We start from the raw sequence: 19,578 nt of genomic DNA on the forward strand, positions 1-19,578 counted from the left end.
CTCGTAACCAATTTAACCAAAACTAAACCTTTGTTTCGGCCAAATTTAGATCCAAACCAATTTCAATACAAAACCAATCCAATTTCCAATTCCAAATCACAACAACTTCCCGATACCTTAACAAACACATATCCAATCCAATTCAATCCATATCCGATCAAAATCACACCGAATCTTATCAAAATCAAACCGAACACAAAACAATACTAAAAATATACTAATCAGTTCTTAATTAATGAATTAAAACACAATTCAAAAGCAATCGAATCCCCGAAAGCTCTGATACCTCTTGAGAAACCCTCAGATCTCAGATCTAAGGTTTAATTAGCAATAAACGGATCTAGTTCATGATTACTCTTATAGATCTATATGTTTTATATATTTGTATAAGTTTGTATTAGGTGTATATAATTTATGTAATGAACTAATTATGTGAAGCTTGAGTGAGACGAAATTTGGACAGAGTTTCAATATCTTAAATCTCAAAACTTAATTTAAGCATAGGATGAACATCTATATATAGGAAGATGAGTCTAGTTCGTTACACATTCCGTAATGAACTAGCCTCCCACTTCGTTACAATACATTAAATAAACAAACATAACGAAACACCACCTGATTCGTTAAACATCCTTAACGAATCAGGAGATAACTTAACTTATGGTCTAGTTCGTTAAACATCCTTAACGAACTAGACTGATCCTCTAATGATCAACCTTAATTAATAATATCTTTTACATTAAATTAAACGATAAATACAAAACGACAATTACAAAGACTCGATACGCAAAACCGTGTACTAACACTTGTTAAACAAGCTAAATCACTTAGATATTTTTACACAAATCTCAAACTAGATCAAACTCCTGCTGAGTTCTTCATCTTGCAGCCCAAAAACCCTAAAGGTAACATCAATTTCTCATGATTTCCATGCTTAATTAACATGATTTAAATATAGAAAATTAGGTTTTGATTAGTATTAAACATGTTTAACCATACGAAAACCCTAAAAAATAAACTAAAAGCGATTTTTGATGTTAAACATGTTTACAAGTCAAAAACATATGGAGTTTTTACCAAAAACACGGATTAGAACGTTAATATAACGTTTTACGGTTTAAAACCTTGATTTGAAACCCTAACCGAAATCCTAATTAACAAGGCTGGAATATGGATGATTTATGCTCGATTTTGTGGTATATGATATGTATATACACTGACTTTGTGACCCAAGACCCGAAGAGTCGATAAAACCACCGAAAACTATCGAAAACCGACAAGGTAATTACCGTATTACTCGTTTAGGGGCTGTTCAGTAATAGGTTTTTATGTTCTTGTTGTTAGTTTGTAAAAATTTTCAGGGACATTAGGGATCACATAAGTGAGTCTCTGTTCAAATTTGGTAATTTTTCAATAAGCGGAGAATATTTAGCGAACTTATTACTGTTTATTAGTGTTTATTTGGGAAAAAATAGTTAAACTTCATGAAAAATTATGATATTTTTTGTGAGAATCAGAAATATTATGGTAAGATCAATGAAAAATTTGGGATCATTTGGAGATGTCTAAGTGCAGTTTGTGCATTTGCGTTTTAATCAAGTTTTAACAGCCGGAAAATGCACAAAAGGGTATTTTGTCCAAAGAATTAGGTTCTGGGAATTTTACAGGGGTTGTTTTATGATATTATGACCACTTATAAAAAATTATCGGATTTTTTGGGGATTGTTTGGCATAAACGGGGTATTTATATGTTAATTATAACACATAAAATGAATTTTTAAAAATATATAGTTAAATATAAAAATTTTGAAAATATTTGTATAAAATTAAACAGATTTTACTTTATTTTTACAAAAATTCTCACAATTTATATGTAATTACATAATTAGTTATTATTTGAAGATTTAAATTATACATGTCACACCCTCAAAATCCACTAACGGAGTTTTACCGTCAGAGGGTGTGAACTAACAGGATCGGAATCATTAGTTATAATCAAACCATAAAAACGTTTAAATGCAAATAAGTGCGGAAGCGTAAACCATATAAATAAAGATGATTCAAACAATGCATGTTCCTAGACCGCGCGCCAGCCTCGGCTACCTGAGAATAACATACTAAAAGGGTCAACACGAGGTTGGTGAGTTCACAAGTTATATAAAAATAAATCGTTTAGCGTTTGCGTTCAGCGTTTTACGTTAAGTGTCTTGCGTAACCACGTTACGGCGTTTAAGCATTTTGCGTAACCACGTTACGGCGTTTAAGCGTTTTGCGTAACCTCGTTACGGCGTTTAAGCGTTTTGCGTAACCTCGTTACGGCGTTTCAGTGTTGCGTAACCCCGTTACGACGTTTAAGTGTTGCGTAACCCCGTTACGACGTTTAAGTGTTGCGTAACCCCGTTACGACGTTTAAGTGTTGCGTAACCCCGTTACGACGTTTAAGTGTTGCATTACCAGATGGTGTTATGTCAAATTATATATCGATAGGTAGCTAATCTATACAACAAGTATCGCTAAGTGATATATAATTTATAACAAATTCTTAAATATGCGTTTATCTCAGAAAGCACGTTTATCGGAGTATGTTATCTCCCCCAAGTGAAAAACGTTTGAAAACAGTTCAAAGAGCGGGGTAAGTGAAACTCACTGTTTGCGAAGAATATCCCAAATTAGATCACCAAGTGATGCGCGTCGTAGAAACTCTCTAGCGTTCTAAACAACAAAGAGATTTTCTAAGTATCGGTACGTTTAACGAGTCTCTAGACTCGGCACATAATACCTATGCACGTAACGGATTTCGTGTTTCGTTTGTGAATCGTGTGTGACTTAAACAAGTACAATTGTGATACGATACATGAGTGAGCAATTACTTTCGTGTCACGTACTAATAACATACTTTACTAGCAATTATCCCCGTAAGGGCATTTTGGTCAACAAACAAAATTAACTAACCATTATTCCCCATAAGGGCAATTTGGTCAATTCATGGCAATCAATTAACAACTATTCCCCGCAAGGGTATTTTGGTCAAAACATAACAAATATACAAAAACTATCATATTTCATGCATTTTTACACAACTCAGCAGTTAGTTTCATTATGACAGAATTTCTACTTGAAAGATTGTACTATTTCACCGATCATAACGTCTCAATTAATTCACCAAAAATCACCACAGAAGAATACATATCTTAGGTTTCCATAACATATTTTATCTTATTTTTATTCCACATATTTTTCTTATAATGACCAAAACATTACAGCAAACTCATATCAGTCAGATTCATGCGCAACAGAATGTTATTTGCAATTCCCGTTAAACAAAAAATCCAATAAATGCAAGACCACTTGGGTTAGGTTCCTAACTCAATACGTCAACTTCCAGAAGTGGAACCAATCCAATTGGCCTCGTAGATCATGAGATATAATATTTACAAAACAACCTAACAGCAGGTCTAACAACTCAGCTTTGCACCACGTTTTTGTAAAATCATAAAAGTTAACTTTCACACGTCCAAAAATTACAAATTTATATTCTTTAGAAACTAGACTCAACCTAGTTTACTGTAGTATCAATTATCTCATTCATTTACCACTTTTACATCCCGTTACAGTCATTCAATCATCAACAACACAATCTGTCCAGAAACTGTTTTCATCCAAACTCAACAATTTAACTATCTATAGATCACAAATCATTCATAGAACATTCTAGTCTTCATAACTCCTATCAATCATACCATACATACATAGTTAGGGTTTTACTTGATATCAAACTCAAAGACAACAATAATCATGCAACAATATCAAATCTAGTTATCAATCATCATCAATTAAATCAAGAATCACATGAATATCATAATACCAAGAAATCAGCCATAAAGGTTTACAATTAACCCAATAAAACTAACAATTAAACATAGAGGATACATAGAATAGTTGTGTATACCTTCCTAGCACCTTTATCTTCAATCAAACTTGAAAGATCTTGATTGTGTGTGTGTGTATATTAATCGATCTCAAGGAAATAAAGGGAGGGGATGGCTGCCGATTTTTGTAGGGGAATAGGTAGGAGGTTAGGGTTTAGGTTTACCATGTATTTATAAAGGAATATGTTACACTTTGGCCCCTCAACTCCTAAGTATTACTTTTTCTAGAACATTCTATCATAACTTGCACATTAAGTTAACATTAAGTATTACTTTTTCTAGAACATTCTATCATAACTTGCACATTAAATTAACATGACAATAATATTATCACATAACACATAATCCTAACACATAATTATCACATAATTAGTGTTTTAGTGTTTTTCGTTTATTCATCAATCGTTTGCGTTTCGGTGCAAATCCCGAAAGACTACTACACATGTAGTAAGTGTTAAGCGTCATTTAAACCCTAGTTTAAATGTAATGAGGTTTGCGTTTAGATTCAATAATCTAAAGTTTGAATTGACGGAGTTGCGTTAACGGAGTTAACCTGAAATTGACGATTGTCACATCATTCCCATGTTAAAGAATTTTCGTCCCGAAAATTTGAGTCAAGTCGTGATGAGTGTCTGAAAAAGTAAGAAAAATTTTCAGTTTGTCATATCATCCCCTAGTAGAAAGAAATTTCGTCCCGAAATTTAATTCATACCTCCGGTGATTTCTGACGGTTTGCCGGGATTGGCGGTTTTCTATGTTTGGTCAGCCCTTCAAAAAGGTGAGGATACTTTTTCATCATTTGATTCTCGCGTTCCCACGTGAACTCCGGTCCACGTCTCGAGTTCCAATGAACTTTAACAATTGGAATTTTGCTGTGCTTGAGCGTTTTGGTTTCCCAATCCAAAACCTCAACTGGTTCTTCAACGAAGCGTAACTGTTCATCAACTTGTAGTTCCTCCAAAGGGACTACTTGAGTTTCATCGGATAGGCATGTGAAAAACATTGTGTACACTACTGAGTTCTGCTGGTAAGTCCAGTCGGTACGCCACTGGACCAACGCGTTCCGTTATCCGATAAGGACCAACATATCGTGGGTTGAGTTTGTTTCGCTTTCCAAAGCGAACCACACCTTTCCAAGGTGAGACTTTGAGTAACACTCGATCGTTTACTTGAAATTCGAGAGGTTTTCGGCGCTTGTCAGCGTAACTCATTTGGCGATCACGTGCTGCTGCCATGCGGTTTCGGATTTGAACAATCTTTTCCGAAGTTTCGAGTACCAGTTCTGGACCAGTGATTTGGCTGTCACCCACCTCTGCCCAGCAGAGCGGTGATCGACACTTCCATCCGTCTAGTGCTTCAAACGGTGCTGCGTTAATACTTGCGTGGTAGCTGTTATTATACGAAAACTCTACCAAAGGTAAGTGGGGTTCCCAACTTTTTCCGAAATCCAACACGCATGCACGCAACATGTCCTCCAGGGTCTGAATAGTCCGTTCACTTTGCCCATCCGTCTGAGGATGGTATGCTGTACTCATATCGAGACGGGTGCCCAGTGCGCTTTGCAGCGACTTCCAAAAGTGCGAGGTGAAACGAGAATCTCGATCGGAAATGATCGAGACAGGCACTCCGTGTCTAGACACCACTTCTTTCATGTATACGCGAGTCAGTCTTTCCATTTTGTCCGTTTCCTTAATTGCTAGGAAGTGTGCCGATTTAGTCAACCGGTCAACGATCACCCAGATGGTATCGCATCCCGTCGGTGTCTTAGGCAAACCCGTAATAAAGTCCATTGAGATGTGCTCCCATTTCCACATTGGGAGTTCCGGTTGTTGCAGTAGACCAGATGGTTTCTGGTATTCTATCTTGACTCTGGCACAAGTCAAGCATTTGCTCACGTAGGTGGCAATGTCGGCTTTCATGTTCGGCCACCAGTAAAGTGCCTTTAAATCATGATACATTTTATCTGAGCCAGGGTGGATAGAATATCGGGACTTATGAGCTTCGTCCATCACTAGAGTTCTCAACTCTCCGTATCGTGGAACCCAAATCCGGTTCTCAAAATATCGGACCCCGTCCGATTTGGTTTCAAGTTGTTTGTCCATGCCCCGCATGAGTTCTGATGGAAGATTATCATCTTTCAAAGCTTCAAGTTGTGCATCGCGAATCTGGTCGGGTAAGCTAGCACGAATTGTGAGTTGCAATGCTCGTACTCGTTTGGGTTTATCAGTTTCTTTTCTACTGAGTGCGTCGGCCACTACATTGGCCTTGCCAGGGTGGTACTTGATGGCACAATCATAATCCTTAAGCAACTCGACCCAACGACGCTGTCGCATGTTCAGCTCCCTTTGATCGAAGATATGCTGGAGACTCTTGTGGTCGGTGTATGTGGTAAACTTGGTACCGTACAAGTAATGCCTCCATATCTTTAGGGCAAATACCACAGCTCCGAGTTCCAAATCATGAGTCGTGTAGTTCTTCTCGTGAATCCGTAGTTGTCGAGAGGCATAGGCTATAACCTTCTCGAGTTGCATCAGCACACAACCGAGACCTTGTATAGATGCGTCACAGTGTACCTCAAAATTTTCCGTTCCCTCGGGGAGGGCTAAAATAGGGGCGCTACAAAGCTTGGTTTTCAACAGTTGAAAAGCGGATTCTTGCGCGTCACCCCAGTTGTACTTAGTGCCTTTTGTGAGTCAAAGCAGTGAGGGGTTGAGCAATCTTTGAAAATCCCTCGATGAAACGCCGGTAGTAGCCGGCCAGTCCTAGGAATTGCCGCACCTCAGTCGGAGTCTTAGGTGCTTCCCAGTTTTTGATGGCCTCTACCTTACCGGGATCGACATGGATACCATTCTCGTTGATCACATGTCCTAAAAAGTGAACCTCGCGAAGCCAAAATTCACATTTCGAGAGTTTAGCATACAGTTGTTCCTTCTTCAATAGTTCCAAAATTACCCTTAAGTGATCTTCGTGGTCAGTCTCGTTCTTGGAGTAGACGAGAATATCATCGATGAAAACAATCACGAACTTGTCGAGGTACGCCTTGCATACTCGATTCATGAGATCCATAAATACGGCTGGCGCGTTGGTTAGGCCAAAAGGCATAACCGAAAACTCGTAGTGACCATACCGTGTTCTGAAAGCCGTCTTTGAGATATCTTCTTCGCGCACTCTCAGCTGGTGGTAGCCGGATCGTAGATCAATCTTCGAGTAGTAACTCGATCCTTGAAGCTGGTCAAACAAATCATCAATTCGGGGTAAAGGATAACGGTTCTTGACCGTCACCTTGTTCAACTCCCGGTAGTGGATGCACATTCGGAAAGTCCCGTCTTTCTTTCGGACAAACAAGACAGGGGCTCCCCATGGCGATGAGCTAGGTCGGATAAAACCCTTATCCAACAAATCTTGCAACTGAGTGGACAACTCCTGAAGTTCCGCCGGTGCGAGCCGATACGGGGCTCGTGCTATGGGTGCTGTACCGGGTGTCAACTCGATTTGGAATTCGACTTGACGAATAGGAGGGAGTCCGGGCAAATCCTCCGGGAAAACTTCCGGGAAGTCTCGCACAACCGGTATGTCTTCAATTCGTTTCTCCTCCGCGGGTTTCTCAACAATCTGTGCCAAAATTGCCGGATGACCCTTTCGTAGATACTTCTGTGCCTTCAAAAGGGTAATGACGCTGGTGGTCATGCCGCTTCTCTCGCCTCGGACCGAAATGATCTCGCCGGAAGGGGTAGAAATGTGAACTATCTTGTCGTGACATATAATCTCCGCTCGGTTCTCGGATAACCAGTCCATGCCGACAACGACATCGAAACTACTAAGCGTAAAAGGAATAAGGTCGATATCAACAATATGACCTGACAGTTTTAACTTACATCCCGCAAGTACATGAGTCGTTACTATAGCCTTACCGTCAGCTAATTCAACATGAATCTTAGCATCTAACGGAGTTGGAGTTAAGTCTAAGAGTTGACTAAAGGCTTTCGACACAAAACTCCTATCAGCTCCAGTGTCAAACAAAACAGAAGCAAAATAATCGTTTACAGGGAACTTACCAGACACCACATGCGGATCATTGCGGGCTTGACCCGATCCAATCACAAACGCTCTTCCTTTGCCATTTCCTCCACCATTACTGCCACTTCCATTACCCCCATTATTGTCATTCTGTTTCAGCTTGGGGCAATCCTTCCGGAAATGACCTTCCTGTCCACATTCAAAACATCCCTTAGTCGTCATCGGTGGCTTAGGAGCACCCTTCGCCGCAAGGTCAACTCTACATTCCTTCGCTTGGTGACCTATCTTTACGCATCTTTGACACTTGACACGGTCACACTGACCAACATGATGATAGTTTCACCAATTGCACTTTGGATATCTCCCAGCATATCCGCTCGAACCCTGCCCGCTACCGTTGTTATTGTTGTTGTGACTTTGATTGTTAAAGCTCCGAGTGAATTCGGGCTTACGGTAGTGTTGTTGCGGTGGGAGGTTCGAGGATGAGGATCTGGTGTTGTCAAACTTCCTCTTTCCGCTGCTCGGGTTGCTGTTGCTGTTGTTGTCATTACTCGGGTTGTCACGGGCCTTAGTGGTTGAACCCCTAGGTGGTAACGCACCTTGGGCCACTGCTTGATCCGTCAGTTTGTGAGCTAACCGGATCGCTTGTTGTATCGTGGCTGGTCTAAAAGACGTCACCATGCCCTGAATCTGCGGTGCTAACCCATCAATGTACATTTCAATCCTCTTACTCGGCGGATCTACCATCCGTGGACACATCACCGCTAACTCGTGAGAACGGGTAGTGTAGTCTTCGATTTCCGAACCCACCATCTTCAATGACCAAAATTCCGACTCCAACTTTGAAATCTCCTCCCTCGGACAATACTCTTCTCGCATCAAGTCTTTGAACTCCTCTCAGTTCATAGCGTTAGCTAGTTCCAATCCAAGAATTTGCACATTTGCACATCGTCTGAGGACACCTCTGAGTGTGCCTCCTCCTCAGCCGGTTCTTCTTCAGGCTCCTCCTCGGGATCTTCCTCGGGGTCCTCCTCAGGTTCCTCTTCAGGATCTGCCTCAGGCTCGGCCTCAGGCTCGGCCTCAGGCTCTGCCTCGGGTTCGGCTGCGTTCTGAGCAAGTTGCATTTGTAGGTCATCGCAACGCTCGAGTGCTATCTCGGTTCGGGTCCTTGCTTCTTGGAGTTGCTCTTGCAAGTCTATCATCTCGGCTTGCATCTTCATCATAACCTTCGTTTGTTGCTCACTAGTCTCTTGCATTTCTTTCATTGCCGCTGCCATGCGGGCAATCTCCTCCTGAGTCTCGGTTCCGTCTTTAAACAGTCTGGAAACATTTTCTCTCGTGTAGCGCATGTAACCCACATCACGCTCCCAACAAGAAACGACAGCTGCGAGAACTCGCTCCACAGGTTCGGTTATGGGTGGTAGGGTGTTGGGATAAGCAGGGTGGTTCGGGTGAGGTAACGGGGGAACTTGTTCGCGATAGACCATACGTCTGATCATGTTAGGGTACCAATCCCAGCTAACGTCGTTTTCGTAAATGCCTCCGGATAGGCGGTACCTCTTTGGTGCGGGTGTTTCGAGTTCCGGGACTACTCGGGGTGGCAATGCGGTAGGTAATTGCGGTTCCTTCCCGTGAGCATGAGTCATCAGATCGGACGATGATGAGGATGGCGTCGACATCTCTACAGGTATGCCGTGTATGCGCGCGTATGAGTGAAAGAGGTAAAGAGATAAGACAACAAAGACTACACAAGCCTATGCAGTGCGTATCATTATAACTAATGGGTCGTCGCGGTTATAGTCTAGTATGCATGCAGCTTCTAGTTCGCTATAACCAATGGCTCTGATACCAATCTGTCACACCCTCAAAATCCACTAACGGAGTTTTACCGTCAGAGGGTGTGAACTAACAGGATCGGAATCATTAGTTATAATCAAACCATAAAAACGTTTAAATGCAAATAAGTGCGGAAGCGTAAACCATATAAATAAAGATGATTCAAACAATGCATGTTCCTAGACCGCGCGCCCGCCTCGGCTACCTGAGAATAACATACTAAAAGGGTCAACACGAGGTTGGTGAGTTCACAAGTTATATAAAAATAAATCGTTTAGCGTTTGCGTTCAGCGTTTTACGTTAAGTGTCTTGCGTAACCACGTTACGGCGTTTAAGCGTTTTGCGTAACCACGTTACGGCGTTTAAGCGTTTTGCGTAACCTCGTTACGGCGTTTAAGCGTTTTGCGTAACCTCGTTACGGCGTTTCAGTGTTGCGTAACCCCGTTACGACGTTTAAGTGTTGCGTAACCCCGTTACGACGTTTAAGTGTTGCGTAACCCCGTTACGACGTTTAAGTGTTGCGTAACCCCGTTACGACGTTTAAGTGTTGCGTAACCCCGTTACGACGTTTAAGTGTTGCATTACCAGATAGTGTTATGTCAAATTATATATCGATAGGTACCTAATCTATACAACAAGTATCGCTAAGTGATATATAATTTATAACAAAATCTTAAATATGCGTTTATCTCAGAAAGCACGTTTATCGGAGTATGTTATCTCCCCCAAGTGAAAAATGTTTGAAAACAGTTCAAAGAGCGGGGTAAGTGAAACTCACTGTTTGCGAAGAATATCCCAAATTAGATCACCAAGTGATGCGCGTCGTAGAAACTCTCTAGCGTTCTAAACAACAAAGAGATTTTCTAAGTATCGGTACGTTTAACGAGTCTCTAGACTCGGCACATAATACCTATGCACGTAACGGATTTCGTGTTTCGTTTGTGAATCGTGTGTGACTTAAACAAGTACAATTGTGATACGATACATGAGTGAGCAATTACTTTCGTGTCACGTACTAATAACATACTTTACTAGCAATTATCCCCGTAAGGGCATTTTGGTCAACAAACAAAATTAACTAACCATTATTCCCCATAAGGGCAATTTGGTCAATTCATGGCAATCAATTAGCAACTATTCCCCGCAAGGGTATTTTGGTCAAAACATAACAAATATACAAAAACTATCATATTTCATGCATTTTTACACAACTCAGCAGTTAGTTTCATTATGACAGAATTTCTTCTTGAAAGATTGTACTATTTCACCGATCATAACGTCTCAATTAATTCACCAAAAATCACCACAGAAGCATACATATCTTAGGTTTCCAGAACATATTTTATCTTATTTTTATTCCACATATTTTTCTTATAATGACCAAAACATTACAGCAAACTCATATCAGTCAGATTCATGCGCAACAGAATGTTATTTGCAATTCCCGTTAAACAAAAAATCCAATAAATGCAAGACCACTTGGGTTAGGTTCCTAACTCAATACGTCAACTTCCAGAAGTGGAACCAACCAAATTGGCCTCGTAGATCATGAGATATAATATTTACAAAACAACCTAACAGCAGGTCTAATAACTCAGCTTTGCACCACGTTTTTGTAAAATCATAAAAGTTAACTTTCACATGTCCAAAAATTACAAATTTATATTCTTTAGAAACTAGACTCAACCTAGTTTACTGTAGTATCAATTATCTCATTCATTTACCACTTTTACATCCCGTTACAGTCATTCAATCATCAACAACACAATCTGTCCAGAAACTGTTTTCATCCAAACTCAACAATTTAACTATCTATAGATCACAAATCATTCATAGAACATTCTAGACATCATAACTCCTATCAATCATACCATACATACATAGTTAGGGTTTTACTTGATATCAAACTCAAAGACAACAATAATCATGCAACAATATCAAATCTAGTTATCAATCATCATCAATTAAATCAAGAATCACATGAATATCATAATACCAAGAAATCAGCCATAAAGGTTTACAATTAACCCAATAAAACTAACAATTAAACATAGAGGATACATAGAATAGTTGTGTATACCTTCCTAGCACCTTAATCTTCAATCAAACTTGAAAGATCTTGATTGTGTGTGTGTGTATATTAATCGATCTCAAGGAAATAAAGGGAGGGGATGGCTGCCGATTTTTGTAGGGGAATAGGTAGGAGGTTAGGGTTTAGGTTTACCATGTATTTATAAAGGAATATGTTACACTTTGGCCCCTCAACTCCTAAGTATTACTTTTTCTAGAACATTCTATCATAACTTGCACATTAAGTTAACATTAAGTATTACTTTTTCTAGAACATTCTATCATAACTTGCACATTAAATTAACATGACAATAATATTATCACATAACACATAATCCTAACACATAATTATCACATAATTAGTGTTTTAGTGTTTTTCGTTTATTCATCAATCGTTTGCGTTTCGGTGCAAATCCCGAAAGACTACTACACATGTAGTAAGTGTTAAGCGTCATTTAAACCCTAGTTTAAATGTAATGAGGTTTGCGTTTAGATTCAATAATCTAAAGTTTGAATTGACGGAGTTGCGTTAACGGAGTTAACCTGAAATTGACGATTGTCACAATATATGCTTTAACGAAACCGCAGTTTTGTGTTTAACGAACAGGCTGGTATGTCAAAACATCAAAAGTGGTTAAATATCATAGTTTTGGATGAATTTGATAAAAACGAACTTTTTACGACATTTTGGACATTTCGGGTGAATTGTACGCGTTTTGTATAATCAAACCCGAATGAAAACGGAAACGAAGTCTGTGATCAATCCAAATACCGAGACTTTAAACTTATTATATAAATCAAATTATTTTATAAAACAGTGTAAGTCCTGAATCTGGATCACTATAATATGATATCAACTCGAACACGATGTTAGTGCGGAATCCTAACACAGTGGTGATTCACAAACGAGATAGAAGAACAATATAAATATAATGAACACGAAGTACTATGGTTTCAATGCATACGAATCTATTATCAAATAAATTGTCTAATACATAAACCGATTGACTCAGAATATTATGCTCTCTAGATGTGATGCCTATCGAAGTGTGAGAGAGATCTCTAGTTCTGCTCAATAATCACTAACCCTAAAATGATTAAACATGCTTTATATAGTTAGCATTTACAAGAGGCCCAATGACCAAGCCCAACTAAGCCCAAACAGAAATCAACATGATTTATGTATTGCTAACCCATGCAAACCGAAATCCCTATAGATTTCGGTAGTAAATGCTCCAAGCCATAAATTCCATCTTGTATAATACTTCGATTCTTCTATATTATTTCTCTTTGTCTTGATCATGTCATGGTCGTTTGATATGCGTCAGTCTAACCAAATCGTGACCCAACAATCACCCCCTTAGACTGATGTTTTCAAAACCTTCAGATTCTTTACTTTAACATGATCAGCAACTTCAGCATCTGCATCCAATACTCTACCATCTCCCCCTTTTTGACAGCATCATCCAATTTGAATCTCAGATACTTCATATGCTTCCGTTGCAAGAAATCAGTATTGAAAGAAAAATCAACTTTGATAGAAAGATAAACCAAAATATTTTGAAAAAAATTAAATAAAACAAAATAAGACAGACATAATTTTTGCAATATTTATTTTTCTGATTTTTATGATTTTCATGAAAAGACTTTAGATGAGATCATACCAGTTAAACCAACTATAACCCAATAACCGATATCAGATTTCATGAGCTGAAGACAAAAACTAAAACAAGCTTTAACATGATTTCTTAACACATTTGTTTCGATAAAATTAATCAAGAAGTAAATATAAAATAAATGAAATAAAATAAAACCAAAAACAACAAATAAAACAAATTTAATCACCAGGTCTTCTTGTAATTTAGCTAAAATTTGGGATCAAATTTCAGTTTTTGATAAAACTGCAACCTTTATGAAAAGATCCGAACATGGAATCTTATTGATTGAGGTGCTTTCACAAAAATTCATGTTCAGCGTTATTATGACATAAAGAAATAGGTTGATAGCAGGTATAAGGAATTACGTTTAGTTAGGCATAAAGCTTAGATGGACATCACTCATGGACTTGTGGTGCCTTCTATCTCTTCTCAAAGCGTATTTGGCTTTCCCCAGATCACCCCAATTTGACTCCAACCCCTAGTGCTTGATCAAGGGTTTTTCTATTTTTGTAGATATTCAATCAGAATTTTAAGCTTTGAGGTTGAACATTGGACTTACAAGCCGTCTGGACTTACAGGCCTTTCATTCAGAGTGTTTAGGACTTATTTGAATTCCCCACCCTTGTAGTTCTAGTTTGACCCTTTAAGCTTTTGAAATACGGTTTTTTTAATAACACAATAATCTATTTTTTATTAAATTTTTTATTTAATTTTTTATAACTTACACAATAACTCAGTAACATAATATTTTTGGTGATCAAAACACTAACGGGCTCGTGTATGACTGGGTAACTTCTTTTCTGCCTATCCTTCGGAGAGATGTATATGGAGGCATGCACATTTCTTCAAAATGACTCTCCACAGTAAGTTTAGCAAATTAATTTATATCACCTCAACTTTTAAGCATCATGGAAAGCTACCATGCAAATCAATGACTGTTCTAGAGCCTTTTAAGCTTAATAACTTCACCTGTTAGGCACACATAAACAATTTATCTATCATTTTCCAAAGTTTGGATCAAATTTCATTTGAAAATATTATGAAGCTTCTAAAAAGCTGTTAACTGAATAATCATATCACTTCCCAAATAAATACCGGAGACAATTTAAAATTCAGTCGCCCCCGTCACTCTTCGTTTTCAGGTTAATGGCAATCTCGTATTTCAACAAGTGAGAATACATGTCCCTCCAACTTAGAGTTACCGACATAATTTTAAGAGAAAGAATAAAAAACAAAACGCATCACAGTCGCCCGGATGCTTTCAGTATTTAGGTGAACGGCTATCCTGTATGTCTACAAGTAGATGACTGGACCAAACATATACAAGTATATGTTCTTCAAACTTAAGCAATCGACATTATATTAAGAAAGAGTGATGTATATCATATTATTTAATAAAAAAACACGCACACTCTTTTTTGAATTTTTTTTAATTTTCTTCCCTTAAATGTGTGAAAAATTAGAAATATGTACAAATTTTACCTCAAAAAGTACTCAATTATAGAAACGTAGCTTTTAATAATAATATATGAAGAAGTGTGATAGTCATCCAACTAATGTACTATCATTTCTCATGTACGATCAAGTCATTTTCACATTTTGAAATAAAACAAAATAAAAGAGTATACTTGAAAAACTATATGTGAACATACTTTTGTATTTTTTAAAAAAATTTAAATTTTAAAATCTTTTTGACTGATCAATCTTTCATACCAAAGTGATACGGTAACCTTTTATCTTCAAGACGTCATTTTCCCATTTATGAGAATCTCCCAGATGAGAAACATGAAAGGTCGAGTGAATTCCCTCTAACTCCTAGGGTAAATCTAGCTTGTAAGCTACTTCGCCCACACGATCAACAATCTTAAACAGTCCAATGTACCTTGGACTCAGCTTTCCTCTATTTCTGAAACGAATTATTCCCTTCCAAGGTGAGACCTTGAGCATCACATTGTCACCAATGTTGAACTCGATCGGTCTTCGTCGCTTATCAGCATATGACTTCTATCAGTCTTGAGCAGCTTTAGTTCTTGCCTTGATCTGATCAAATCTCGAAGAGGTTTCTTGAACAATTTCCAAACTTCCAAGCTCCTTCTAACCAATCTCTCCCCAACACACCCGGGTTCTACAACGTCTACCGTATAGCATCTCAAACGGTGGAATACCAATACTCAAATGGTAGCTGTTGTTGTAATAGAATTCTGCTAGATGCAGATGATCATCCCAACTTCCTCCAAAATCTAACACACAAGCACGTAGCATATCCTCAAGGGATTGAATAGCCCTTTCAGACTGCCCATCTGTTTGAGGATGATACGCCGTACTGATGTTAAATCCTGTTACCATAGCTTCATGGAACTTCTTCCAAAACCTTGAAGTATAGTGATTATCTCTGTCAGGCACTATTGATAACGGCACTCCATGTTTAGCTACAATCTCTTTTATGAACACATTTGCTAACGTTTCTGACGAGATGGCTTTTTGTATAGGCAGAAAGTGAGCACTTTTCGTTAAACGGTCGACACTCACCCAAATGGTATCATGATGTTTAGCTGTACGAGGTAGCTTGGTTATGAAATCCATGGTGATGTGTTCCCATTTCCATTCTGGTGTCTCTAAAAGCTGCATCTTCCCATAAGGCTTCTGTTGTTCAGCTTTGACTTGCAAGCAAGTTAAGCACTTACTTACATAATCTACTACATCATTCTTCATCCCTGGCCACCAGTAGTCTCTCTTTAGGTCTTGGTACTTCTTGGTGGATCCCGGATGAATTGAGTATCTCGACTTGTGAGCTTCATCTAAGATTCTACCTCTAAGATTTCCATGGCGTGGAATCCACATACAGTCAAATCTAATCTTAACACCATGAGTGTTTTCCATGAACTCGTCTTGTTGCCCAACAAGTCTTTCTTTCTGTATTAGCCCTTCATTTGCAAGCACCTCAGACTGTGACAATTTCTTCAAAGAGGTCTGAGTTAACAATCAGCTTATATGACTTCAATGTTGCAATGACTTTTTCATTCTTACGGCTTAACACGTTGGCGACCACATTAGCCTTACCAAGATGGTATTTGATATCACAGTCATTGTCCTTAATCAACTCTAACCATCTTCTCTGTCTCATGTTCAGCTCCTACTGCTCAAAGAAATACTTTACGCTTTTATGATCTGTGTAGAGAGTACACTTAGTACTATACAGATAATGTCTCCATATCTTGAGAGCATGCACTACTGCTGCTAGCTCTAGATCATGCGTCAGATAAGTACTTTCGTGAACTTTCAACTGTCTGGACGCATAAGATATCACCCTCCCTCGTTACATCAACACACAACCTAACCCACGATGCGAGGCATCAGTACAAACAACAAAATCCTCATCATCATCGAGTAGAGCAAGGATTGGAGCTTGTGTGAGTCTTTTCTTCAATTCCTCAAAAGCTTCCTCCTGATACTTACCCCAACTGAATACTTCGGTCTTTTGGGTCATTCCGATAAACGATGCGGCTATCTTAGAGAAGCCTTCGATAAATCTCCTGTAATGGCCAGCCAATCCTAAGAAACTTCGTATATCAGTCGGGTTTTGCGGAGTCTTCCAATTTGTTAACGCCTCAATCTTAGTTGGTCCACCGTGATCCCTTCAGGATTGATCACGTGACCAAGAAACTGCACTTCTCGCAACCAAAATGCACATTTCGAAAACTTAGCATACAGATTCTCTTCTTTCAAAACCTCCAACACTTCTCTTAAATGCTTAGCATGATCAGTGTCGCTCTTTGATTAAATCAATATATCGTCAATGAAAACGATAACTGACTTGTCTAACATCGGCCGATATACCCTATTAATCATATCCATAAATGTTGCAGAAGCGTTAGTTAGTCTGAACGACATCACGAGGATGGTATTTGATATCACGTTGGCGACCACATTAGCCTTACCAAGATGGTATTTGATATCACAGTCATAGTCCTTAATCAACTCTACCATCTTCTCTGTCTCATGTTCAGCTCCTACTGCTCAAAGAAATACTTTAAGCTTTTATGATCTGTGTAGATCGTACACTTAGTACCATACAGATAATGTTTCCATATCTTGAGAGCATGCACTACTACTGCTAGCTCTAGATCATGCGTCAGATAAGTACTTTCGTGAACTTTCAACTGCCTTGACGCATAAGCTATCACCCTCTCTCGTTACATCAACACCCAACCTAACCCACGATGCGAGGCATCAGTACAAACAACCAAATCCTCATCACCATCAAGTAGAGCAAGGATTGGAGCTTGTGTGAGTCTTTTCTTCAATTCCTCAAAAGCTTCCTCCTAATACTTACCCCAACTGAATACTATGGTCTTTTGGGTCATTTCGATCAACGATGCGGCTATCTTAGAGAAGCCTTCGATAAATCTCCTGTAATGGCCAGCCAACCCTAAGAAACTTCGTATATCAGTCGGGTTTTGCGGAGTCTTCCAATTTGTTATTGCCTCAATCTTAGCTGGGTCCACCGTGATCCCTTCAGGATTGATCACGTGACCAAGAAACTGCACTTCTCGCAACCAAAATGCACATTTCAAAAACTTAGCATACACCTTCTCTTCTTTCAAAACCTCCAACACTTCTCTTAAATGCTTAGCATAATCAGTGTCGCTCTTTGATTAAATCAATATATCGTCAATGATAACGATAACTGACTTGTCTATCATCGGCCGGCATACCCTATGCATCATATCCATAAACGTTGCAAAAGCATTAGCTAGTTCGAACGACATCACGAGGAACTCGTAGTGTCCATACCGCGTCTGAAACGCTGTCTTAGGGATTTCCGCCTCTTTCACCTTCAGCTGATGATAGACTGATCTAAGGTCTATTCGCGAGAACCAACTAGAATGTTGTAGCTGATCAAACAAATCATCAATCCGTGGCAACGGATATCTGTACTTCACCGTTATTTTATTCAACTCACGATAATCTATACACATTCTCATACTTCCATCCTTCTTCTTAACAAACAGCACTGGGGCACCCCAAGGGGAAAAACTCGGTCTTATGAAACCTTTATCGAGGAGTTCTTGCAATTGGGACATCAGTTCTTTCATCTCAGATGGTACCAGATGGTAAAGTGCTTTCGCGACGGGTTGGGCTCCTGGTATTAAGTCTATCTGGAATTCTATCTCACGCACCGGTGGCAACCGTGGAAGGTCCTCAGGGAACACTTCTGGATAGTCGCAAACAACAGGAACATCTTTCACTTCTATCGTCTCGGCCGTAGCTTTAACAACATACCAGCTAGGCACTGCACCCTCTCCTTAACAATCCTTCGGCTTTGATCATCTAAATGACATTAAGCCCTAAACTTTCTTTATCACCATAAACCATCACCGTACCACCATCTAAGGATCTTAACCTTATCATCTACTCTTACACACTATCTGAGCCTCAAACTCAGATAGCCAATCCATCCCCAAAAACACATCGAACACTCCTAAGGTTATAACATACAGGGTAACAGGGAACTCATGTCCCTCTAATTATATCTTACAATCCTTAACCATTCTCAATATTCTAACCGAGGTCTCACTTGCTGTCTCTACTTTAATAGTTTCAGGCACTTGGCCACATTTCATTTTGGCTAACTTACTAAATGGCGTAGCTACAAAACTTCTATTCGCATCTGAGTCAAATAGCACTGAAGCAGACGTACCATTTACTAGAAACGTACATGTGATAACATCAGGGATCTGCCTAGCTTGTTCTTAGGTCAGCATGTAGGCTCTAGTCCTTGTCCTAGCTTGCTCTGCATCCTTCCTTCCACTTCCTCCAGCTATCAGTACACTCCCTAGCCATATGGCCCGTCTTACCACACTTATAACACACGGGATTTGTAGTGCAATCCGGAGCATAATGTCCCACTTTTCTACACTTGTAACACGCATTCGACCCAAGCCTGCACTCCCCACCGTGAGCTTTGCCACACTTGTAACAAACATCGGTACTCTTACCCCATTTTCACTCACCTCCGTGCATCTTACCACACGTCTTGCATGACATCTTCTCCCAAACTCTCTACT

Source organism: Bidens hawaiensis, unplaced genomic scaffold (assembly GCF_021521415.1).
Source record: "Bidens hawaiensis isolate Kalapana, Puna unplaced genomic scaffold, B.hawaiensis_p1.1 tig00002442_1, whole genome shotgun sequence".
NCBI lineage: Eukaryota > Viridiplantae > Streptophyta > Magnoliopsida > Asterales > Asteraceae > Bidens > Bidens hawaiensis.